Source organism: Schistocerca americana, chromosome 1 (assembly GCF_021461395.2).
Source record: "Schistocerca americana isolate TAMUIC-IGC-003095 chromosome 1, iqSchAmer2.1, whole genome shotgun sequence".
In the NCBI taxonomy this organism is placed as follows: Eukaryota; Metazoa; Arthropoda; class Insecta; order Orthoptera; family Acrididae; genus Schistocerca; species Schistocerca americana.
Window position 1 is genome coordinate 61917831 of NC_060119.1, and position 26227 is coordinate 61944057.

General features: G+C 43.3%; 1 protein-coding gene across 1 annotated transcript in view; it reads right to left on the bottom strand.

Annotated features, from left to right (window-relative positions):
* LOC124624204 (calsenilin) overlaps positions 1-26227 on the bottom strand; it is a 201374-nt gene that overhangs the window by 141959 nt on the left and 33188 nt on the right. The gene's annotated exons all lie outside the window — the stretch shown is intronic.

A 26227-nucleotide genomic window follows, 5' to 3' on the forward strand; every position in this document is an offset into this window, starting at 1 on the left:
GCCGAGAGGTTTCGTTAGCTTTCCGCTCCAGCCGTATGCTGAGTATTATTGTCGCTCCAGTCCCCATAGTTCAATTCGCACGACGAGTTCGTTCCACTCTCGGGGTTCTGTTCCCTGGTTGTTACCGAGACCGCCGGCCTGTGAAGCTTCCGTGTCAACAGTGTCGAGTAGCGGCGTCGTCGCGCCTTCTGCACACAATGAAGTGGCGACGGAGGACGTTCTCACGCGCGTGACGCCCCTATTTTTCCTTCTTTTTGTCTCCCCATTTCCATAATATTCACGTTTACCAACCATTGGACCTGGCATTTCTGTAATGCAGGCTGGAACAGTTGCGCCTAGAGAAAGAGCAGCAGCAACAACAGAAGCAGTTGGAAGTGGGGGTAACTCAGAATGCGGACTTCCTTCACGACGTCACCCATCCGCGGGGTATTTGTTTATCGTGTTCCTCCGGTACCGTTTGCCAGTTTCGATGAGTCGACAGACAAGTGGGAAAATTACCTGCGCTAGTTCTTGCAACAGGTAAAGCGCATCGTCGATCCGGTTGATAAGGCTACCTTGTTGTTGTTACCCACCAGCGCTGGTTTATATGAAGTTATTCAAAATTTGAAGCCCTCCACTGAGGTCTTTGATGAGTTTTATATTTTGGCCATCTGATCCAGGTGGTAGCGGCGCGGCTGCATTTTAACCAGCAACACAAGTGTCCAAGGCAGTCTTAGCCTGGTTCACCGATTTGCAAAGCCTGTCACGGAAGTGTCGTTTTGAGTACCATGAGCTATCTCTTATGCAGACTCGTTAATTCGGGACGCAATTGTCCGGTTAGCTCGTGATCCCGAGGTTTAGACTAGGGTGTTGACCTTGTCAGACCCATCCTTAGCCAACATTACCCAAATTACAGAATTGAATGAGCGCACAGACGAGTTTCAGGACGTCCTATCTGATAATTGGCAGGTGATGCAGTAACACGTGAATGGTCAAAAGCCCACAGTGGCCTGCAGGATGCCTCAGGCAACTCCGCCTGAGTCGCAGCGTGTTGCCGCCATTGATAGGGCCAGTACAACAGAACTGTGGTGTGGCTCGTCTTCCCGCAGTGATTTTCAGGTCTTCGGCGTTATTCTGAGTTGCATATTTGGCAGCGTCAGAGTATTGTTTCTCCTGTTTTGTCGGATCAGTGGGCCATCCTCTCTTAGTGGTAATTCAGAAGCCTGAAGGAGACAAGTGCCTTTAGAGCAATTTTGAAAAGACGATCAATGTGCAACGTGTGGATTCGTATTCCAGTCTGTGGTAGACAAGAATTGTTGGTGAATCTGTTGGGAGGCAATATTTTCCCCACAGCCAACTTGCGTGATGGTTACCTGCAGTTTCTGCTGGATGCAGTTTCTCGGACTTTCCTGTTCCTCGCAGCCTTTTTGAACTTAACCAGTATAAAAGGTTGGCTTTTGGAACTTCATCTGAGTCGGGAATTTACGAACGATTACCTTCATCATATCTGGGTCATGGTCCGTACTCTGGAGGAGCATTTATTAGACCTTCAGTCTTTTTTTCCAGCGACTGCTGGAGAATGTCATTCGTTGCAAGATGGAAAAGTACCCTTTTCCCCCCAGAAGATGAATTTTTTTTTAGTTCATCTTTCATCTTCTTAGTAAAGATAGTCTTTTCCTCATAGCTACCAGAACAAGTTCGTTATCAAACTACCAGCACCAAAGAATCTGAAGGAGCTCCAATCTTTTTTGGGTAAGATTTATTATGATCAGTTCATTCTACAGGTTGCAAACGTCAGCCAGCCTGTTAACCAACTTCACTAGAAGGGCGCTAAGTCGGACTGGTCTACCGATTGCCAATGGGCTTCTCAGTCTCTCGGGCAGAGTTTGTGCTCTGCTCCTTGACTGGCTTCCTTTACACGACGTAAATCTTTGACTGTGACTTGTGATGAATACCAGTATGGCATTGGTGCTGCCCTGCCCCATCGGAATCTGGATGGCACCGAACAACCCATTGCTTATGCATTAAAGACGTTACCCAATGTGCAACTGCACTTCTCACAGGTGGCTACTGGCACGCTTTTCTGGAAAATCGTTTCAGTGGTCCAAATGGGTTGACTGTAGCGTCTCCCTTCAGGTGCAGATCCAGCGTGGTGTACGCTTTTTCTCCTTCATACTCGACTCAACGTTGTCCAGAGGTCCTTATGCTCGCCACAGAGAGCAATGCTGTCGAGTGGTTCTTCCCCTGGCATTGCATCCACACATCCTGCAGTTGCAAGCATCTCGCTGGGGTATGAGTTGGATGAAGGCATTGACCCTATATCACGTCTATGGACTGTGACCTCGAATATCTGGTACTGGCTTGCGGGGCTTTTGCACAGATCCAAGCTGCTCTGCCATGCCAGTTCTCTCTTTTGTTAGTAATGGAACACAACTGGGACAGGCTGCTTGTTGATTGCGTGGGTCAATTTTATGGCAGCATGTGCTGCTTGGTGGACGATGCATTGTCGAATTTGCCATTTGTAGCTATGCTGTAGTTCACATCATCAACTGCCAACAGGCGCACAGTTGTGTTTGCCTTTGCGCGATCTCCTAGGACCCTCACGTCGGATAATGGTAGGCAATTTCTGTCATGGGAATTTGAAGATTTTTGCAGCTGCAGTGGATTCCAGCATTTATGTGCCGCGCTGTTTCACCCGACTTGTAATTCGCAGGTGGAGTGCTTTGTGCATACATTAAAGACCCAGATGAAGAAGTCCATGCTTGCCTCGACCTGCATCAATGCATTATCGACTTTTCTGGCTATATACTTTGTGACGCCAGTCAGCAGGTGCACTCTAGAGTGGTGTCAGCTGCGAATCTGTTGCACCCCACCACAGACAATTGTAGCCTGCTTCATTTTCATCCTGCGTCTGGTGTCAGGGCCGTTGCTTCGTCCGGTGGCTTCGATGGCTGCCAGTTGTCTTCTTTCACGAGTGCTAGTTCTACAAGGTTTGCAGGAGAGCTTCTGTAAAGTTTGGAAAGTGGGAGACGCGGTAATGGCAGAAGTAAAGCTGTGAGGACGGGGCGTGAGTCGTTCTTAAATAGCTCAGTTGTTAGAGCACTTGCCCGCGAAAGGTAAAGGTCCCGAGTTCGAGTCTCGGTCCGGCACACAGTTTTAATCTGACACACTACGCAGCAGAGTCAAAATCTCATTCTGGAGTATTCGTGATGTGATGTAATCTAGTAGAATAAACACAAACTACGTGATCAATCATGTTGCCCCGTTCGTCGACTTGTCCCAGTCCCCTCTACGCTGCATTACGCCCTCAAACGAAAACTTTTTAGTCGCTCTTTACATATTTTCGTTTGAGTGGTTATCACAAAATGAGAACAATTGCTTTTCAAATTTACTTCTTAACTTCATATAGACTATAGACATTCTGTTGGTTTCTAATGACGTGCCGTCTGAAATGTTGCAGCCAGAGTATGGTGTGCATTGGGAGCCGATAATCTTCTCCCTTGTATATATTTGGAGGTGAGAGGCAGTAAGAAAAATGCGAAAACACTAAAACCACGTTTTTGGACGAAAATGTCACCATAATAGACGATGCACAATATCGAGGCCCAATCATAAATGAATCGATGTCCTGGTATACACACACAAAGTATATTATATCCGGAGCGGGAAGAAAGTTCAAGCACGAAGGGAGCCAGTGCGCATCTGGAATAAGACAAACACCTACCAAATACTCTCAATCGAGAGGAGGACCCTGTGATTAGTTGGCCGATTATGTCCGAATACCCCAGATAACACCATCTACACCAATACAAATTTCACGCCTCTACAAAACCGCCAGTTACAACTAACAGCTAGCTGGTCGAAATCATGTGCACTACAACACTATACTGGGCTGTCTAGGACACACAAATCAAGACAGCCATTAAGGCCAATCAGCGAGAAGATTTTGCAACACCTGTTACATAATGTGGGCGGAAAAAGGAATTGTTGTCATGTCCTAGTTCATGAACCACGGGCAACGTATGAGTGGCCAAGTTAGTGGTCCCGACAGTCGGGATACCAGTTACTTTGGAATAAGGCTGGGCATCTCGGACATATTCTGAGTCGTGGACACCTTTGTGCTCATACGGCAAAGACTACCAAATCCACCGGTTAGTCCCTCAACCGTTAGGGGTAAAAGTCAGTGGGACTCGGGGCAAGTAAGGCTAGCAACCCGCTTCCCTGGTATTTTAAATACGATGCTGGCAACAATCAGAGCAAAATGCCTCGGACCTTTGGAGGTGACGGAGTCCCACCTCTAACTGACAAACCAGGGACTCCTAAGATACGACTTGGCAAACAAATGGTAATGAGATGGGGAGCTATTAATATCAATGCGGGCTACTCTGGGAAGAAGGTAGAGCTGGCAGAGGTTGCAAGTAAGATGGGGCTGGACGTTTTAGCTGTTAGTGACATTCGGGTAAGGTGAGAGAAAGAAGAGGAAGTGGGAGAATACAAGGTCTACCTGTCAGGAGTCCAAGCAGGAATAGCACAATGGGGTGTAGGGATTTACATCAGGAAAGAAATGGAACTCAGCGTAGTTGCAATAAGGTATGTAAACGAACGACTGATGTGGATAGATTTGACAGTGTCTAGCAAGAAAATTAGGATTGTGTCCGTATATTCGCATTGTGAAGGGACAGATCAAGATAAGATGGATAGTTTTTATGATGCACTCAGTGATGTAGTTGTTAGAGCAAAGGACAAGGACAGTGTTCTGCTCATGGGTGATTTTAATGCCAGGATTGGAAATCGAACAGACGGGTATGAAAAGGTTATGGGTAAATTTGGAGAGGATATGGAGGCCAACAGTTACGGGAAACAACTCTTGGATATCTGTGCCAGTATGGGCTTAGTAATCACAAACTCCTTTTTTTAACAGAAGAACATTCACCGGTATACTTGAGAAGGCAGGGGAACCAGATCTGTCATTGACCATATAATAACAGATCAGGAATTCAGGAAGGCTGTGAGGGACACACGTGTATTCAGGGGATTCTTTGATGACACTGATAATTATTTAATCTGTAGTGAAATTGGTATTGTGAGGCCGAAAGTGCAGGAGGTCAGGTCCATATGAAGTAGGATAAGAGTGGAGAAACTTCAGGATAAGGAAATCAGGCACAAGTACATAACAGTGATCTCAGAAAGGTACCAGTTAGTTGAATGCAGTCAATTACAGTCATTGGAAAAGGAATGGACAAGGTACAGGGACACAGTAATAGAAGTGGCTAACGAATGTTTGGAACAGTAGTGTGTAAGGGTAGGATGAAGCAAACAGCTTGGTGGAATGACACAGTCAAGGCCGCCTGTAAAAGGAAAAAGAAGGTGTATCAAAAATGGCTACATACTAGAACTCAGTTAGACAGAGAAAATTATGTTGAAGAAAGAAACAAAGCCAAACAAATAATTGCAGCATCCAAGAAGAAATCTTGGGAAGACTTTGGAAACAGGTTGGAGACTTTGGGTCAAGCTGCTGGAAAACCATTCTGGAGTGTAATTAGCAGTCTTCGAAAGGGAAGTAAGAAGGAAATGACAAGTATTTTGGACAGGTCAGGAAAACTGCTGGTGAATCCTGTGGATTCCTTGGGCAGATGGAGGAAATATTTTGAAGAGTTGCTCAATGTAGGTGAAAATACGATCAGTAATGTTTCAGATTTCGATGTACAATGGGATAGGAATTATGATGGAAATAGGATCACATTTGAGGAAGTGGAGAAAATGGTCAATAGATTGCAGTGCATTAAAGCAGCTGGGGTGGATGAAATTAAGTCGGAACTCATCAACTCCAGTGGAATGTCAGGTCTTAAATGGCTACACAGGATAATTGAAATGGCCTGGGAGTTGGGACAGGTTCCATCAGACTGGAAAAAAAGCAGTAATCACACTGATCTTTAAACATGGAAACAGAAAAGATTGTAACAACTACAGAGGTATCTCTTTAATCAGCGTTGTGGGTAAAATCTTCTCAGGTATTGTTGAAAGGAAAGTGCGTGTATTAGTTGAGGACCAACTGGATGAACATCAGTGTGGGGTTAGGCCTCTTAGAGGTTGTCAGGACCAGATCTTTAGCTTATGGCAAATAATGGAGAAGTGTTATGAGTGGAACGGGGAATTGTATCTATGCTTTATAGATCTAGAAAAGGCATATTACCGGGTTCCTAGGAGGAAGTTATTGTCTGTTCTACGAGATTATGGAATAGGAGGCAAACTTTTGCAAGCAATTAAAGGTCTGTACATGTATAGTCAGGCAGCAGTTAGAGTTGACGGTAAATTGAGTTCATGGTTCAGAGTAGTTTCAGGGGTAAGACAAGGCTGCAACCTGTCTCCACTATTGTTCATATTATTTATGGATCATATGTTGAAAACAATAGACTGGCTGGGTGAGATTAAGATATGTGAACACAAAATAAGGAGTCTCGCATATGCGGATGACGTAGTTGTGATGGCATATTCGACTGAAAGTTTGCAAAGTAATATTTCAGAGCTAGATCAGAACTGTAAGGACCATGGTATGAAGATTTGCATCTCCAAAACGAAAGTAATGTCAGTGGGAAAGAGATATAAACGGATTGAGTGCCAAATAGGAGGAACAAAGTTAGAACAGGTAGACGGTTTCAAGTACTTAGGGTGCATATTCTCACAGGATGGCAACATAGTGAAAGAACTGGAAGCGAGGTGTAGCAAAGCTAATGCAGTGAGCGCTCAGCTACGATCTACTCTCTTCTGCAAGAAGGAAGTCAGTACCAAGACTAAGTTATCTGTGCACCGTTCAATCTTTCGACCAACTTTGTTGTATGGGAGTGAAAGCTGGGTGGATTCAGGTTAACTTATCAACAAGGTTGAGGTTACGGATATGAAAATAGCTAGGATGATTGCAGGTACTAGTAGATGGGAACAATGGCAGGAGGGTGTCCACAATGAGGAAATCAAAGAAAAACTGGGAATGAACTCTATAGATGTAGCAGTCAGGGCGAACAGGCTTAGATGGTGGGGTCATGTTACACGCATGGGAGAAGCAAGGTTACCCAAGAGACTCATGGGCTCAGCAGTAAAGGGTAGGAGGAGTCGGGGCAGACCAAGGAGAAGGTACCTGGATTCGGTTAAGAATGATTTTGAAGTAATAGGCTTAACATCAGAAGAGGCACCAATGTTAGCACTGAATAGGGGATCATGGAGGAATTTTATAAGTGGGACTCCAGACTGAACGCTGAAAGGCATAATCAGTCTTAAATGATGATGATGTGATGATGATGATGATGATGATGATGAAACAGAAGTTAACTTCAAGTGCTTTAAGAAGAATGCTGAGCATTTTGGGAGGTGTCCCTCCGTCATCGAGTCAATGGCAGGGACAGTACCACACCCTCCAACGCAGATATCGAGTTACCAATAGGGCTGGACAGTAGGATTCTAAATTTGAATCTTATAAGAAAAACTCGCACAACTGGCAGCTAAATGTTAAAATTAAAATTCCGCACCGTGTCATCTTCCGTCAATGGTGTCATCGGATGCGACACATGGAAGGACATGTGATGAGGTCATTGTTCTAATGGAGCCCCTGCAGTGTCAATAAAACACTAATATTAGTGACGTTCTTCCAAGACTGCTCAATAACACTGTCAATAGTATTGTGGAATAATACGGATATTTGGAATGCTGCACGATAAAGATGCTACTGCTGTGATAATTGCGCTGCTTTGTCGCAAGCAGGAAAACAGTTGAATGAAAAATTGGTTAAAGGAGCGTTAAACATGACTGGTTGAGAGAATTAAGGTTGAACCAAAACGAACAAGATTATAACTTTTGTGTGTTGATGGTGCAACATTTGATAAAATATTGGAAATGGTTCTCCCCATTCACTGGCGTCACCATACATAGGCACTTGCTCCCACCCCACCCTCCCTGTCATTAAAAAACGAAGTAATATACTGAGAGACGCTGTTCCGACGCGTCAGCGCTTATCTGTCACGATACGGTACGTTTGCTTCTGGCAGTTCTTTCGAAGATTTGAAATTTATACGTACAGTTTCAACTCACACTATTTGAGGCATAGCTATGGAAACATTTCATCAAATAGCACGTGCATTAAGGATACTGTTTTTATATAAGTACTGTAGGCATATACACACATTATCTGTGTATTCTTTTTTATACATAATTTTGCGTCAACTGAATATTTTGGAACCTTTTCATTCATGGCCATTCCCTGTATTTTCTGAGCAAAAATTATACGCCGGGAGAAACTCAAGAATCACAAATTATACGATTCCGATTCCTCACTCTTAACACTTCTGTTTTTCTATTCATTGCCCTAACATCCCACAATGGAGGCAATGATTGATATATTTAGGTGCGCTGTAATAATAATGCTCTTTCATATTGTTTTGAATCCGTTTTCCACACAACAACAAACTTAGCACAACCGAACTTCTCTCGTCTGTGTAGCAAGCGAGACACTGTCGAAGACATCGTCAATACTGCCCACGTACAGCACAATATTTCCAGAGAGTCCAATATATTTCCAAGGTTTTTGATATACTGACGACATCAATACTTAGTCCGTAGCCTCTCAATTTCACTCCTAGACATTCAATATTTCTACGCATCCGGGAAATTGTGTCAATATCATTGACCGTCTAGGGTATGCTTAACGGTCTTTGCGTATTTATGACCTTGCAGCCGCTACTAATCGGTAGAGTGGTCCTCTCAAGTGAAATTCCTCTTCGCGTCACACTCAGATTTAGTAGTAAGATGGCCCAGAGAATGGGCCGTCGAAAACTGAACTCGGATCAAGCCTGAAAACAGGAAGGAGGTCAACTGAACTACGAAAAAAGAAGCAAAATAGAAACAGCGAAAAGTCCAAGTTTAAAATGTGAAGCATAGAGAATCATTTTGCAGGTACGGAGTCGTGGTTATGTTGTCACGGTGTTGGACTGTGAAGGGGAAATACGTATCCAAATCTCGATCGTACCCGAAATTCTTTCTCACAAAATTATGAAGTGTCCGTCCGGTCGTTGATGTGTCTTCTTTCTTCCTGTAGTCTTGGTAATCGTCATACGATACTTTGGTTATAGATTATGTAATGTAGTTAGAATATATTACTGTCGCAAGTAAATGACATGAATAGTAACAACAGGGGAGATGTCGCATCGGCCTTTCACAGAAACGAAAACAAGTAAGCGGATGTGAATTGTGCTACAACAAAGGAATTCAAAACTTCCAAAACGGAACGCAAGAATCATAACATGTGGCACTTATGTAGAACAAATAGGACGTACATACGTCTGGAGGTCCTTTGTTACACCTCGCCGTTACTAACGGACATTACACCACGACACAGACATAAATCTGACTGCAGCGAACAGACACGTCACTAACCGGACGGATTCCAACGGATAACCACGTAACTACGACACCATCCCTACTTAAGCATGCTCAATGCTGCACATCTCTAGCTTGTACCGTTCACTGTTTCAATTTGCTTCTTTTTTCACACTCCACTACACTTTCTTCCTGTTTTCATGCTTGATTTGTGTTCAGATTTTGGGCCACCGTCCACTGGGCCATCTTACGGCGACGGAGAGTTTCCCTTGTCAGTCGGCCCCAAGGGGCGGAGTGCACTTCGTAACAGTCCATCACAACCACGGATCACTCACCTACGGAGCTGGAAATAGATAAACGTTACCCAAGATAAAATAAGGCACGAAAGAGCTTTGTAGTCCCTCATGTTCCAACTCTCCTCCACACAGAGAAGGAAGCAAAAGAAAAAATTAACAAAAAAAGAATGAGCGCGGTACGTAGAGTAACGACAAGGGACCCTAGCGGAACTGAAGCAGTGAAAGAGGGCTACAGAGTAGCGTCTGAGATCGTTACCTGCAAAGGCGAAGGGCCTATTTCGAGGTGGTTTCACTTAGAAACCCGAATATGCTGAGCTTACTTCATAATATGTTGAGAACGCCCTTTAGAGTTTCCTGGTGGCACAGACTATCAGACGGACTGCCTTTTTTACGGGGTAACTCTGGATACTGGAAGCAGCATTTCAGTCGTACTGGAGACGCGGCTGGAGTCAACTACTGCCACCGCCTTGTGGTCTGATGATCGCCGGTGGCGGTCAGAACCGATAATGTTGAAATAAATGCAATTTTTTATGACTAAATACGACTACAAAGAGTTACAAGAAAAGTAACTGCGAATAAATCGTGGATCACTCCTATTTATCGATGAAAGAAGTAAAAACGTGTTCAGGAAAAGACAGGACTACAACAATGTAAGTCAATGAAGAGTACAATGAATAGCAAGTGCCGAGAAACTAAAATTAGGCGTTTCAGTGGTTGGAGGAAATGTGTTACGAAATCTGAAAACAAACGCTCGCCGGAATGACGTATTCAAAGTATAGGACAGTCAAGATAACGTCCGGAGAAACTGGAAAGAGACGCGTCAACATTAATGGCGCGGGAGGAACTCCACAGCTGAACGCAGAGGAAAGAGTGGATAATTTGATAGACTACACTGACGGCCTCTAAGAGGGGAGGAACTTCCTGCTGATGTAATAGCAGAGAAAATGGGAATCGTTCTGGAGGACATAGAGGATCTAGTATTAAAGTCAGAGTTTGAAAATGCTTTAGAAGACGTGATCAAGACAGGGCAGAAGCCATAGATAACACTCCTCGGGAATCACAAAATGTAACTTTCGGAATTTCAAAAACCATTGGGGCGAGAAGCAGTCCGTTATACATGTTAGTGTGTTGAATCTACAGGCCATGAGACATACTATCAGACAATTGGGAAAATCCAGACATTAAATAATAATAATAATAGATAGATAGATAGATAGATAGATAGACGAATGGAAAAGAAAACTGAAGGTCTGTTAGATAAATTTGGCTTTAGGAAAGGTAAAGGAATCAGAGAGACTATTATGGAAGGAAGCAAGACTTAAGTCAAATTAGGACTCCTTCATAGGATTTGTCGATCTAGAAAAATAATTTCATAAAATAAAATGGTGCAAGATTTTCTGAAGGTAGTTGTAGGAACGATTGGTATAGTAGTTGTAAATTGTCGTAGCTGCGTTGGGAAAGAACCAGAGCTCCAAGCCGTAATAGAAAGCACTGAAACGCAAATAGTAGTAGGTATAGAGAGCTCGCTAAATCCGGAAATAAGTTCACTCGAAATTTTTTGAGAAGATCTAAGAGTGTTCAGAAAGGACAGATTAAACACAGTTGATAGTCGAGTACTTATTGCTGTCAGAGGTAGTTTGCCTTGTAGCGAAATTGAAGTAGATAGTTACTGTGAAATAGTATGGGTAGAGATTATACCTGACATCGGACTAAACTATTAATTGGATCGTTTTACCGACCCTCCGACCCAGAGGATATAGTTGCTGAACAGTTCAAAGAAAACTTGAGTCTCATTTCAAATAAGTACCCCGCTCATACAATTATTTTCTGTGGTGACTTCAATCTACCCTCGATATGCTGGAAAAATTATACGTTTAAAGCCGGCGGCAGGTATAAAACGTCATCCGAAATTGTACTGAATGTTTTCTCAGAAAATTGTTTTGAACAATTAGTTCATGAGCCTACGCGAAGCGTAAATGGTTGCGAAAGCATACTTGACCTTTTAGCAACAAATAATCCTGGACAAATAGTATTGCGACGAATACAGCAATTAGCGACCACAAGGCAGTTGCTGCTAGGCTGAATACCGTAACACCTACATCCATCAAAAATAAACGCAAAGTATATGTATTTAAAAAAGCTGATAAAAATGCTCTTAACACCTTTTTAAGAGACAGTCTTCACTCCTTCCGATCTGATCATGTAAGTGCAGAAAATTTGTAGAATGTTTTCAAAGGGATAGTATCGGCAGCAACTGAGATATATATACCACATAAATTAATAAGTGATGGTACTGATCCCCCATGGTACACAAAACGAGTCAGATCGTTATTGCAGAAGCAACGAAAAAAGCATGTCAAATTTAAAAGAACGCAAAATCCCCAAGATTGGCAAAGTTTTACAGAAGTTCGAAATATGGCGCGCACTTCAATGTGAGATGTTTTTAATAATATCCACAACGAAATTCTGTCTGGAAATCTGGTAGAAAACCCAAAGAAATTCTGGTCATACATAAAGCACACCAGAGGAAAGGCGCAATCAATACCTTCACTGCGCGATAACAATGGTGAAGTCACTGATGAGAGTGCCACTGAAGCAGAGTTATTAAACACTGTTTCCGAAACTCCTCCACCAAAGAAGAAATAGTAAATATTCCTGAATTCCAATCACGAACAACTGCCAAGATGAGAAACGTAGAAGTAGATATCATCGGTGTAACGAAGCAGCGTAAATCACTTAATAAAGGCAAGGCCTCCGGTTCAGATTGTATTCCAGTCAGGTTCCTCTCAGAGTATGCTGATAAAATAGCTCCATATTTAACAATTGTATACAACCACTCGCTCACAGAAAGATCCGTATCTAAAGACTGGAAAATTGCTCAAGTCACACCAATACCAACAAAGGGAAGTAGGAGTAATCCGTTGAATTACAGGCCTATATCACTAACCTCGATTTGCAGTAGGGTTTTGGAACATATACTGTATTCGAACATTATGAAGTACCTCGAAGAAAACGATTTATTGACACATAGTCAGCACGTTTTCAGAAAATATCGTTCGTGCGAAACATAACTAGCTCTTTATATTCGTGAAGTTATAAGTGCTATCGACAGGGGATGTCAAATTGAGTCCATATTTTTAGATTTTCAGGAGGCTTTCGACACCGTTCCTCACAAGCGTCTTCTAACCAAACAGCGTGCCTACGGAGTATCGCCTCACTTGTGCGACTGGATTCGTGAATTCGTGTCAGAAAGGTCACAGTTCGTAGTAATAGACGGAATGTCATCCAATAAAACAGAAGTAATATCCGGCGTTCCCCAAGGAAGTGTTATAGTCCCTCTATTGTTCCTGATCTATATTAACGACATAGGAGACAATCTGAATAGCCGTCTTAGATTGTTTGCAGATGATACTGTCATTTACCGTCTTGTAAAGTCATCAGATGATCAAAACGACTTGCAAAATGATTTAGATATCTGTATGGCGCGAGAAGTGGGAATTGACTCTAAATAAGGAAAAGTGTGAAGTTATTCATATGATTACTAAAAGAAATCAGCTAAATTTCGATTACGCGATAAGTCACACAAATCTGAAGGCTGTAAATTCAACTAAATACATAGGCATTACAAATAGCCTAAGTTGGAACGATCACATAGATAATATTGTGGGTAGAGCAAACCAAAGACTGCGATTCATTGGCAGAACACTTAGAACGTGCAACAGGTCTACTAAAGAGACTGTTTACACCACGCTTGTCCGCCCTATTCTGGAGTATTGTTGCGCGGTGTGGGATCCGCATCAGATGGGATTGACGGATGACTTCGAAAAAGTACAAAGAAGGGCAGCTCGTTTTGTATTATCGCGAAATAGGGGAGATGGTGTCACAGATATGATACGTGAATTGGAGTGGCAATCATTAAAACAAAGACGTTTTTCGTTGCGACGGGATCTTCTCATGAAATTTCAGTTTTCTCCTCCGATTGCAAAAACATTCTGTTGGCACCCACATACATAGGGAGAAATGATCATGACGTTAAGAGAAATCGGGGCTCGCACAACAACTTTAAGTGCTCGTTTTTCCCGCTTGCCGTTGAGGGTGGGACGGTAGAGAGACAGCTTGGAGGTGGTTCATTGAACCCTCTGTCAGCCGCTTTACTGTCAATAGCAGAAAAAATAGGTGCAACCTATAGAGAAAGATGGGTACTACGAGTATTACACAATTATAAAGATCAATAACGAGGTGTTCGGATTAAGAATCTGTTCATCGAACAAAACCAAGACGGAAACAAGGAAAGACTCTGAGAGAGTGATTAAAATTGAGGGTGAAGGGATTTAAATTTTCAGATTCGTTGATGATACTGCTGTTTTCTGTGAAAATGAGGGAAAATTACGGTAACGAATAATTATCTAATAACGAAGTATAATCTGAGCGTAAATCGAAGAAAGATGAAACCAATGAGATTTATCACAAAAGAGAATAGTGGTAAACTTAACATAAAAGCTGGGGATTTCGAATTAGACGAATTGAAGGAATTCTGCAACTTGCTAGCAAAATAACAATGGATGGACGAAGGGAGGAGGACACAAAAAGCTGACTAGTGCAACTAAAGTGGGCATTCTTGGTAAAAAGAACTCAGCTGTATCAAGCACAGGCCTTAATTTGAGGAAGAAACTTTTGAGAATGTCCGTTTAGCTCAGCATTGTGAGAAAGCGAACTTTAGAAAAATCAGGAAAGAAGAGAATCCCAGCGTTTGAGATGTGGTCGTACAGAAGAATGTTGAAAATTAAAGGGACTGACAATATAAGGTATCAGAAGGCCCTTCGCTGAATCGGCGACGAAAGGAATGTATGAAGTCAGAAGCAAGGGGGTATAAGTGCACTGCTAGTAGTTTTGAGTAAATTGAACTTAAGGTGATGAGGTCAGGATTCTCTTGAGATTGAAAAATGTAGTTCTGAATTTTTTACGTATATTAGACGTAAAAATACTTCTTAGCATTTTGCGTTTGCATGTTAGAATATCAGGTCAGTTTAAATGATCGGGTTTATATCACAATTCGTAAAAGTCTGTATGCACTTGTATTGCTTTGCTTCCAGAATATTGTGAATCAAGAGGCTTGCGACTTTTGTTTTCTCTATAATCCTTTATTACTGATTGTTATCAGTTCAGTTACCTTAAATTGCTATTTAGAACTGTAACTGAACATTTATGTAATGTTACAAGAACATCATGCATTTTTGGCTTACAACAGTGAAACAAATTATTAAAATATTTCACACCACGTGTGTCTCTTCCCACTTCCCATGTATCATAAAAACATTATTTAGCTAATATGCAGCGCAGAGTGGGACTTCACTTGTACTCCTTTGCCACAATAATTTTACCTGCTTTACCATGCTCTAGATGCACTTATCTCATTTGTGTGGGAAATTTCACTTTTACCCGTTTGCTTCCGACCCCTTCATATGGAAAACACTGTTAAGAAGAGAGGACACGGTGATGGGATACGTGTTAGGACATGAGGAAATAATATCCGTGGTGCTAGAGGGTATCGTAGATGGCAAAATGCTAAAGGGGAAAACAGAGACTGAAATATATAAAACATATAACTATTTGTAACGAAGAGAAAAGTTGTGACTGCTGTTTCATGAGACGGTCCTAGACGACATAACGGGTTTAGTCCGTACTGTATGACTGATATCTTGGGCACATAATATTAACTGTTTACTGCATGACTGCTGCGCAATGGTTTACACCCGAATAACGTCCCACCGTACATAGCTTCGAGCTTCTGTTTCAACAACGTGAAACTTAATAAATTAATAAATGTCACGTGACGTTCATTATCCGTATGAAGTTGGGACACAGACGCACCCTGCACACTTACATCGAAAACAATTCTAAATTCTGGAATTTCCTCTGCAGCTGTGACAGGAGTACAGTTGAACAGCAAGTTCAACAGATACATGGACATTATAGTGACAGTATGGTTGTTGGATTTATTGTGTTTTATCTGTGTATTAATATTTAAAGTTTCTGGGTATGCGGCAATGTTCTTGACACAACTTCTTATATTTGAACTACAAGATTCAGAAAGGACATGTCTAACAAAAGCTAAAAATGTTCAGAAGACACAAGAAACTTCGTACATGGCTTGAAACACAGAGTTTGAACACGGAATTTGTTGCAGCCTTTAAATCATGTTTTGTCCCAATGCAGTGAAGAAATCTAGTCAGACATGTGGCATATCAGGCCATTAGTCTGCTTTATGTTTCTTTCACATATGTCATTTTGATAAAGCATTACTTTTACAATCAGAGGTATTTTAAAAGCTGTAATGAAATATACAATAAATTCTCAGAATAAAACTTCTTTATTCTAATTCCTCTTGATAGAAAATTAGGAAATAAGCGAAAATGATAACAATCTTCAGGAAAGAATATGACTAAGGTAATTACGCACAATTTTTCTTGTCGATCATTGTCCTCTTCTGTGAGAGTTACGGGTCATTTGGAAATGGTTTCACAAAACCATCTGTATCCAGGAAATTGCGTAAGTTTTTACGGATTCTTCACTTTTTGTCATTACTGGTACACTGTGATGTATGCTCTCCCATCAGGTAGATTTGGAGAAATATTGTGGCATTTTATAGAATGTTTGTGCTTGTCAAGTTCATCACAAGCAACAATCTTCTCTTGTTCAATATGCTTCAACTTGGCAGTGAAATACAATTTTCTTTCCCTTAGGAATACCACAACCTGCTGTGTAACCTGTCAGACACATCGTTTTGTAGAGCCTCGGCCATTATTTCTTGAAATCTTGAATATAATCTGAGTACACCACTTTGATGGAGAAACGTCCTGATGCACTGCTCTTTTTCATATGCTCACAGTATTGTTTCACTTTATCATATACATTCTGTCACACTCTCTGTGATGAGCCGTTTAATAGTCCCGCATTATCTGTTACAGAAGAGAATGGAATATCCTCCTATGGCGAAACAGCGGGTAATAGTTTTAAACAATAATTCCAATCCCAAAGAAATCAGGTGTTGACAGATGTGAAAATTACCGAACTATCACTTTAATAAGCCACGGCTGCAAAATAATAACACGAATTTTTTACAGACGAATGGAAAAAATGGTAGAAGCCGACCTTGGGGAAGATCCGTTTGGATTCCGTAGAAATGTTGGAACACGTGAAGCAATACTGACCCTACGAGTTATCTTAGAAAATGGATTAAAGAAAGGCAAACCTACGTTTCTAGCATTTGTAGACTTAGAGAAAGCTTATGACAATGTTGCCTGGAATAGTGTCTTTCAAATTCTGAAGGTGGCAGGGGTAAAACACAGGGAGGGAAAGGCTATTTACAATTTGTACATAAACCAGATGGCAGTTATAAGGGCCGAGGGGTATGAAAGGGAAGCAGTCGTAAAGGGAGTGAGACAGGGTTGTAGCCTGTCCCCAATGTTATTCAATCTGTATATTGAGCAAGCAGTAAAGGAAACAAAAGAAAAATTCGGGCTAGGAATTAAAATCCTTGGAGAAGGTTGGCCGATGACATTGTAACTCTGTCAGAGACAGCAAAGGACCTGGAAGAGCAGCTGAACGGAATTGACAGTGTCTTGAAAGGAGGATATAAGATGAACATCAGCAAAAGCAAAACGAGGATAATAGAATGTAGTCGAATTAAATCGGGTGATGCTGAGGGAATTAGATTAGGAAATGAGACTCTTAAAGTAGCAGACGAGTTTTGCTATTTGGGGCGCTAAATGACTGATAATGGTAGAAGTAGAGAAGATATAAAATGTAGACTGGCATTGACAAGGAAAGTGTTTCTGAAGAAGAGAAATTTGCCAACATCGAGTATAGATTTAAGTGTCAGGAAGTAGTTTCTGAAAGTATTTGTATGGAGTGTAGGCATGTATGGAAGTGAAACATGGACGATAAATAGTTTGTACAAGAAGAGAATAGAAGCTTTTGAAATGTGGTGCTACAGAAGAATGCTGAATATTAGATGGGTAGATCACATAACTAATGAGGAGGTATTGAATAGAATAGGAGAGAAGAGAAATTTGTGGCACAACTTGACTAGAAGAAGGGACTGGTTGGTAGTGCATATTCTGAGGCATCAAGGGATCACAAATTTAGTATTGGAGGGCAGCGTGGAGGGTAAAAATCGTAGAGGGAGACCAAGAGATGAATACAGCAAACAGATTTAGAAGGATTAGGTTGCAGTAGGTACTGGCCGATGAAGAAGCTTGCACAGGATAGAGTAGCATGGAGAGGTGCATCAAACCAGTCTGTGGAGTGAAGACCACAACAACGACAGTTCTAAATATATCGATGCCAAACACATTAAGTAGAAAACGAGCCTGTGAATGATTTTATTTTGTCCAGGATATTCGTCACTGAACAATATTAGATGCGGCACATCTAGCCCTTTAATACGCGGCGCGTTCAGTAAGTAAGCAACTTTTTTTTCTAAAAGCGAGTTGGTTGTATTCGGGATTCCGGTACACGACATTGTTCCCCTTTATTTTGGCTACAAGGGAGTATTTTTCAACATTGACTCCGTTCAATATGACGACTATTCGCCAGCTTACTGGGAAGGCCTCTATGCCCGCACGCTACCACTCCACTCGTCGACATCGGAGCCAACATCTAGATGCATCAGTAGCCCGCCCATCATCCACGTGTTCCTTCCCGCGGATCTCATATTGGGCCAAATAGATACAAGTGGGGAGGTGCGAGATTCGGGCTGTAGGGTGGACGAGGGAACACAGTCCCATCAAGTTTTGTGAGCCCTTCTCGGGTGCGCAGATTTGTACGAGGCCTTGCGGTGTCACGGAGAAGGAGAAGTTTGTTTGCATTTTTGTGCGACGAACACGCTGAAGTTGTATCTTCAACTTCTGGATGGTAGCACAATACATTTCGGAGTTGATCACTGCAGCATGAGGGCAGGACACCAAACAGAGTGACCCCTTCGGAGTTCCAGACGACCGTCGCCAATGACTGTGCAGTCTGAATGTGCGGCTGCGAACTTTTTCTTCGAAGGAGAGGTGGTGTGGCGCCACTTCAGGCATTGCCGTTCTGTTTCTTGTTCGAAGTGATGAATCCATGTTGCATCGTCAGTGACGATGTTCGACAAAACATGATCAAGATCAGCCTCGTAAGGCGCAAGTAAGTACACACTGTGGTGCTTCGTTGCTCTTTATAGTCTCGGCGAAGAACCCAGCGGACAAACACCTGTGGTTACCCCAACTGGTGGACGATTGTGTCAGACTACCAACAGAGACGTCCGGTTGATCAGCGCGATGTTTGATTGTGATCCGTCGACCAGCTCGAGTGAGGGTGTCCGCACGTTCCAACATTGCAGGAGTCGCATCTGTGTATGGCCAGTCGGCACGCGGGAGATCGGACACGTTTGTAAGACCTTTTTGCGATGACGACAGACACTGCACCCAACGACTCACCTTGCTTTTGTTCACTGCTAGATCTCCGTAGACATTCTGCAAGAGTCTGTGAATACTCGCAATCCTTTGGTTTTCCTCCATAAGAGACTCAACGACAGCTCTCTGGTTGGAACACACTTCCGCTACAGATGCTATTGTGAATGTTATGTATAGCGCCGGCACCTGTCGGAACTTCATGAAATTATAGGGGCTGAAGCGGGGATACTTCAATATGTCTCACAACAAATTCCGCATTTTTCAACCGAAACTGGCCGAGAAAAAATGTGTTACATTATTTATTGATCTCCCATCCTATTGTGTTGATTGCAGTCCTGCAAAAAGCTAGAATCTTCATTACGAGTTCTTTTGGCAATTTATTCGTGGTAAAGATATGTTGTCGCATGGGCGACATTCCCTAGTTTGCCGAAAGAGAATAGTGCTAGATGTGTCCATTTTGCATCTTTCAAGTTAATCAACAGACAGAGAAACCACTGGGTATATGTGTGACTCTTCTGCACACTACATAGAGTTACACTCCAGCTATCAACTGTACTTATGACCTTATTAAATCTTCTAGTTCATTTATATGTGAAGGCTCGAATTATTACCAGCCTGTACTATACAGGGTTCATCAAAATTCACACAGAGCGGAGTTATACGATAAGAGAAGAACCAGTAGACATGTTACAGTAAAGATGAGTCCGCAAAGGAGCCGCCTGCGAGATATCTGCGTTGGGCTGTTACGAGACGCCACTGACTTCTGTATGAAATGTTGTGTTAGTCAGTAGAAATGTACTGCAAATGTGCCCATGTAATTGCATGTTTGTGGACCAGGTTTTCTAGGGAGTGGTTGCAAACAATCGCATGAAAGGAGCAGAAGGCATCACTCTTGAGTTCCAATGTGCTACCAGCATTCCAGCTTGCACATTGACCGTGCTTGGAGTGTTAAAAATAACAGTCTACAGTGGTCAAGCAGCTCCTCATAAGCCACATACTTGTGTACCAAACGATAAGCTGCCCCTGAAGTGGTGTAAAGAATGCCGTCATTGGGCAGTGGACAACTGTACACGAATGATCTGGAGTGACGACTCACGCCATACTCCGTGACAATCAGATGCAACGGATTGGGATGAGCGAAAGCATGAGAACATTAGCTGCCGCTGTGCGTAAGAACGTAGAGTTCGCTCCAGACCCTCTCTGTTTCGGCTCCTGTTCCTCCACAGACAGTCAGACACCTCATCGAAACAGTCTCCAACAGTGTTGAAGCTGTCATAAGGGTGAGGGATAGACCCACCCCGTATTAAAGCCCACTAACAGGTGCCGAGCTAATCAGATAGTGTCATAACTGGAATACTCAGTACAGCCGTCAGTGTAGCAAAACACCGGAATATTAATGAATAATTCCATTATTAAATAAATTCGAAAGCTGGAAGCTACAAACACGTTAGAGACTCAAGTCAAATATAAAAGATGTTACCATAGAATACCACGAGTAGTCGGACATCTCTCTCTAACCCAGCGTTCGTACGGTCACATGGATTCCTCTGTTATCGTTATCTGAAAAAAATTATTTTATTTCATCCTTTTTTCAGGATGTCCTTTCTGTCCCCAAGATCGTCACGGTAACCAAAGAGCGGGAACTCCTGTGCTCCATCTGTCTGTGAACCGTGTAAATTATTTGTTCTGTGTGTGATCGTGTTTTAAACATTTGTGTACCGGATTTTCTGGATCCGAGGCTGTGACGTCTAACCCAATTTGGCGATGTGTTCCAGGGTTCTCAGACTTGTGTGTGGGCGTGCATAATCGTGTCGGAGCAAGATTTCTGCTGGATTTTTGTCCGACCGAACACTTGGCAAACGGTTCTTGAGTTTATTAAAGGTCTTCACGTATGCCTCTGAATTGATGGTTGCCCCTCTTGGCATCACATCCACGAGCATGACGCCATCACCATCCCAGGAGACTGTCACCTTGACTTTTCCGGCAGAGGGGCTTGCCTTGAATTTCTTCTTTTGTGGTGAATGATGATGATGCCTTTTTGTTTCCGGCGCAAAGTGGTGCACCCATCCCAGGAGACTGTCACCTTGACTTTTCCGGCAGAGAGGCTTGCCTTGAATTTCTTCTTTTGTGGTGAATGATGATGATGCCTTTTTGTTTCCGGCGCACCCATCTTTCGGCCCCCCGGTAACGTTCCGTGACAGAGAGGCCTCTCCGTCGGTCTCAAAAGGCTCCAGCAATTCAGGTGAAGTGGCCTTTCTTTGAATCTTGTGGCCGGTCGGGGTGGCCGAGCGGTTCTAGGCGCTACAGTCTGGAACCGCGCGACCGCAACAGTCGCAGCTTCGAATCCTGCCTCGGGCATGGGTGTGGGTGTTGTCCTTAGGTTAGTTAGGTTCAAGTAGTTCTAAGTTCTAGGGTACTGATGATCTCAGAAGTTAAGTCCCATAGTGCTCAGAGCCATTTCAACGATTTGAATCTTGGGGCCGCTGTGAGCATTCGTGGAAGCCATCGTGAGCACCTCTCTGAATATCCGAGAGTGTCGATCATTGTAGACGCACTTCAAATGCTGACCGACAACTGTAGAGCCAATTGTCGAGTTGTGATGCGCCGGTCGGCACGAATAATGTCATCCGCACGATTCGCCAAGTCTGGACCAGTGGCTGTGACAGGCCGTCCCGAGCGCGGCTGATCGTGGAGGTCAGTTTCTACATTTCCTGAGGCTCTAACTGTCTTTACCCACCACCCAACTGCACTCATATCAACTGCAGCATCGCCATACACTGCACAGAAACGTTTATGGATGTTCACCACAGTTCCTTTTTCTACACACAAGAATTCAATAACAACACGCTGCTTGTAACGTGAGTCTAGACGCCATTTTGACGGTGTACTACGGCTCTGCCGTCTGCCAGAACGGTTCTAAACTTCACCGGTTCACAGAAAGAACGTCAAATTTTAATCACCAACAAGGACGTTTGTCTATGTAGAGCATTAGTTCTTTGATGACACTCTTACATACTGTAACATTGTCGAACACTATAGTGTTGCTGGTCCTGATCTTATGGTGTGAAGAGGTGTCATGCTGAATGGCCATACTGACTTAAACAATGTACCATCACGTTACTGTGACGCTGTACTCCATTACCATGTGCGTCTTATCAGGGTTGACTTCGGCCCTGACTTTAGTTTTTATGGATGACAATGCGCTTCTCCAGCGAACAGTGCAAGTGGGGAAGCCCTTGAAACGAGAGCACATTTGACGAATGGACTGACCGGCCCGATCGCCCGACTTCAGTCCCATCCAGCCCGTGTCTGATGCGTTGGTCAGACGTACTGCAGTTGTCAACCGCGGTGGCGGAGGAATGGGATCGCCTGCCACAAGAGCTGCTTGCCGACCTCGTGGCCAGCACGGGAGATCACGCTACAGGACGTGCGTTGCTGATCACACCCCGTACTGAGAACTATGTCCCGCCATTCGTAATTTTCAAGAGACCAACATGAATAGTGGTGACAGTGTACTTGTTGTCTTCGAATAACAGTGCCATTTCTGCTCGTCTTACTGCGTATTTCTTTCAGTTACCTTCCGCACTATAGTTTATCAGTTCTTTCTGTGCACAGTCCAAGTTTCATCGAGCCATGTTACTTGTCAGTGACACATCATGCGAGAGATAATTTAATTTTTGCAGACATGCGTATAAATAATTCGTATATTTCGCCTCTCAAATGCAGACTGCATAACGCATCGTGGACTTTGAGGAGTTATGTGGTACCGTTTTTTGCTTAACAGTACCGGATAAACATGTACCGTAACTATTGCAGCAATTGTTGCTGTTGTCCTTCTTTTGCTTATCGGCAGCTGGATGTGTTAAAATGAGTTTTATTATTGAACTGTAGATGCCTTTAGTGTTAAAACTGACCATAGTACGGTAGTACATAATAGGCGTAATAGTTAATTACTGAATTTGGGTGTAGATATAGTGGTATGTACGAGGGTCACTCCAAAAGAAATGCACACTATTTTTGTAAAAATATAGTTTTAATTCTGCGTAAAAGTATTACAGTGTGTAGATACATCCTTCCCGCTTGTTTTAAAACTTTGTTCAACCTGTTCCCGTGAGTGGTGCCATCACAGCATGTCTTCAAGATGGCTGCTACACTTGACGTTCGTCAGAAGCAACGCGCTGTCATATAATTCCTGTGCTGTGAAAACGAGACAGTGAAAAACATCCACAAGAGGTTCATAAACGCGTATGGAGATGCTGCTGTCGATCGCAGTACAGTTAGTCGGTGGGCAAGCAGGTTACGTGATGAAAGAGGGCACGGAAATATTGAGGATTGTCCTCGCAGCGGCAGGCCTCGTACTGCACACACTCCAGACAACGTGCAGGGAGTTAACGAATTGGTCACTGCTGACAGACGCATCACAGTGAACGAATTGTCACGCTACCTTGGGATAGGGGAAGGAATTGTTTGCAGAATACTGAAAGTGTTGGCGTTAAAAAAGGTTTGTGCCAGGTGGGTTCCCAGGATGTTGACAGTGGCTGACAATGAAAGAAGAAAAACGGTATGCAGCGAACTTTTGGAACAGTACGAGAATGGTGGAGATGTATTTCTTGGAAGAATTGTGACAGGTGATGAAACATGGCTCCATCATTTTTCACCAGAGACAAAGAGGCAATCAATGGAGTGGCATCATGCAAATCCACACAAGAAAAAAAAATTCAAAACCACATTATCTGCTTGAAAAGTTATGGCTACGGTGTTTTTCGATTCCGAAGGACTCTTGACTTGTGGACATCATGCCAAGTGGAACCACCAAAATTATGATGCATATGTGACGACACTGAAGAAACTTCAAGCTCGACTGAGTCGTGTATGACCACATCGGCAAAAGCAGGATGTTTCGCTGTTTCACGACAATGCACAGCCACATGTCAGTCAAAAAACAATGAAAGCGATCACAAAACTCGGATGGACAACTCTGAAACACCCGCCTTACAGTCCTGACCTGGCTCCATGTGACTATAATCTCTCTGGGAAACTGAAAGACTCCCTTCGTGGAACAAGGTTTGAAGATGATGACTACCTTGTGCACACTGCCAAACAGTGGCTCCAACAGATTGCTCCAGAATTTTACCGTGCGGGTATACAGGCGCTGGTTCCAGGATGGTGTAAGGCAGTTGGGATGGATGGAAATTATGTCGAGAAATGAAAATATTGTTCCTAAAGGGTGTATCTACACACTGTAAAACTTTCAAACATGTAGAATAAAAGGTGGATTTTAAAAAAAAAGATGTGCATTTCTTTTAGAGTGACCCTCCGCCACACACTGTATAGAAAATGGCTGAGCAACTGAGAAGAAGCCACGCCTATATGGTTGACCTGATTCTGTCGGGTAACGAACCGTAGTGGCGACGATGAAACGCCGTTCGCGGCCTTCTACCCCATTAATGATGCAGACAGGAGCGAGCGCCTAATAACAGAGCACGCCCTCGGTAATCGACGTGTCACCACGCCCCGCCGTCTTTTAAGTTGATTCGCCGGCCGGCTGCGCAGTGCACTGCCAGCGAAAGGGCGCGATGCGCCATCGCCCCGCCGTGGTGTGGGTCGGGCTGTTAGCGGTATTATCTCCGTCCGATACAATTAAGGTCAGGGGTCAGCCGGTAATAGCCCGCAGCGCCGCGTCTGCCGCTCGCACAAGGCGCACGGCGATGCTTAAATTACCGTGCAATGTGTGTTAGTGATCCCTCAAATTGTCCTCAATTATTTTTTCCGTATATTTTGATAATGTGACAGTCGCTTTCCTACATCTAACACCCGCCCCCACAGATAACGTCGCTAACGTTTATCTCTGCAGTGGCACTCGACTCGGCAACGGGTCTTTGGAAATTGGTGGAGGATGAAAACTTCACCTCCATTAGGGTAAGTCCGGGAGAGATAGACCAGTGGTATATATCACAAATGCGCAGCTACAGAGCAGCTCCCCCTGCTTGTGAGAAAGCACAAGTACACAAGAGTTGCTGTCATTTTCATGTTACTTCTGGAGGAAAATCACATTCTCTGTTCCGGTAAGACGAAAAATTTTATCGTGTACGTACGTAATTTTAGTATTAAGGGTTACTTTGCAGAACACTGGACAGGTTTTGTACTGCGAGCTTCAGAAATTCGTAGGCATGAAACTAACCTAAAATTGAAACTTTCCTGGCAGATTAAAACTGTGTGCCGGACCGTGACTCGAACTTGGGACCTGCCAGGAAAGTTTCATAAAAGCGCAGACTCCTCTGCAGAGTGAAAATCTCATTCTGTAAAATCCCCCAGCCGGTAGCTAAGCCATGTTTCCGCAATATCCTTTCTTTCAGGAGTGCTAGTTCTGCAAGGTTCGCAGGAGAGCTTCTAGAAAGTTTGGAAGGTAGGAGACGAGGTACTGGTGGAAGTAAATCTGTGAGGACGGGGCGTGACTCGAGCTTGGGTAGCTCAGATGGTAGAGCAATTTCCCGCGAAAGGCAAAGGTCCCGAGTTCGAGTCTCGGTCCGGCACACAGTTTTAATCTACCAGGAACGTTTCATATCAGCGCACACTCCGCTGCAGAGTGAAAATCTCATTCTGGTAACCTAAAATTGCCACCTAGTCCGCTACCTGCAGACAGAGAGATGGACAAGTGCTTTTTGGGAGAGATGGACCACTTCTTGTAATGTGAGAGATAGAGTACAATTAAAATTAGCTTCAAGGATGTGCAAAAACCCCACTGAAAATGGTAGCAGTCTCAGACAAAACTTATTTGTCAGAAGATATATCCGTGCCAACACATGGAAGAGCAGAATCTCCCGCACAGGCCAACGAACCACTTTAAAGTACCTCAAAACACCTGCTGATCTCAAGCACACCAAAAGAGCTGAGCTATCTGCACAAGTCAAAATTCCTTCACTCTCACAACTTTGGGCACCACTCCTACTAAACCTGAAACTTTCAGTATTACCACCTCAAAAGTGACTACACCGAAGCCTTCACAGACAAAACGTTTGGAAGAAATATCACCTGAAAATATTGAAACTGTAAAGAAAAAGAAAGGAAAGAGAAAAAAGCGCAGAATGATGACCAAAGGGAATTACTAGTGAAGATAAAAACAGACTGAAGAAGCCCGAT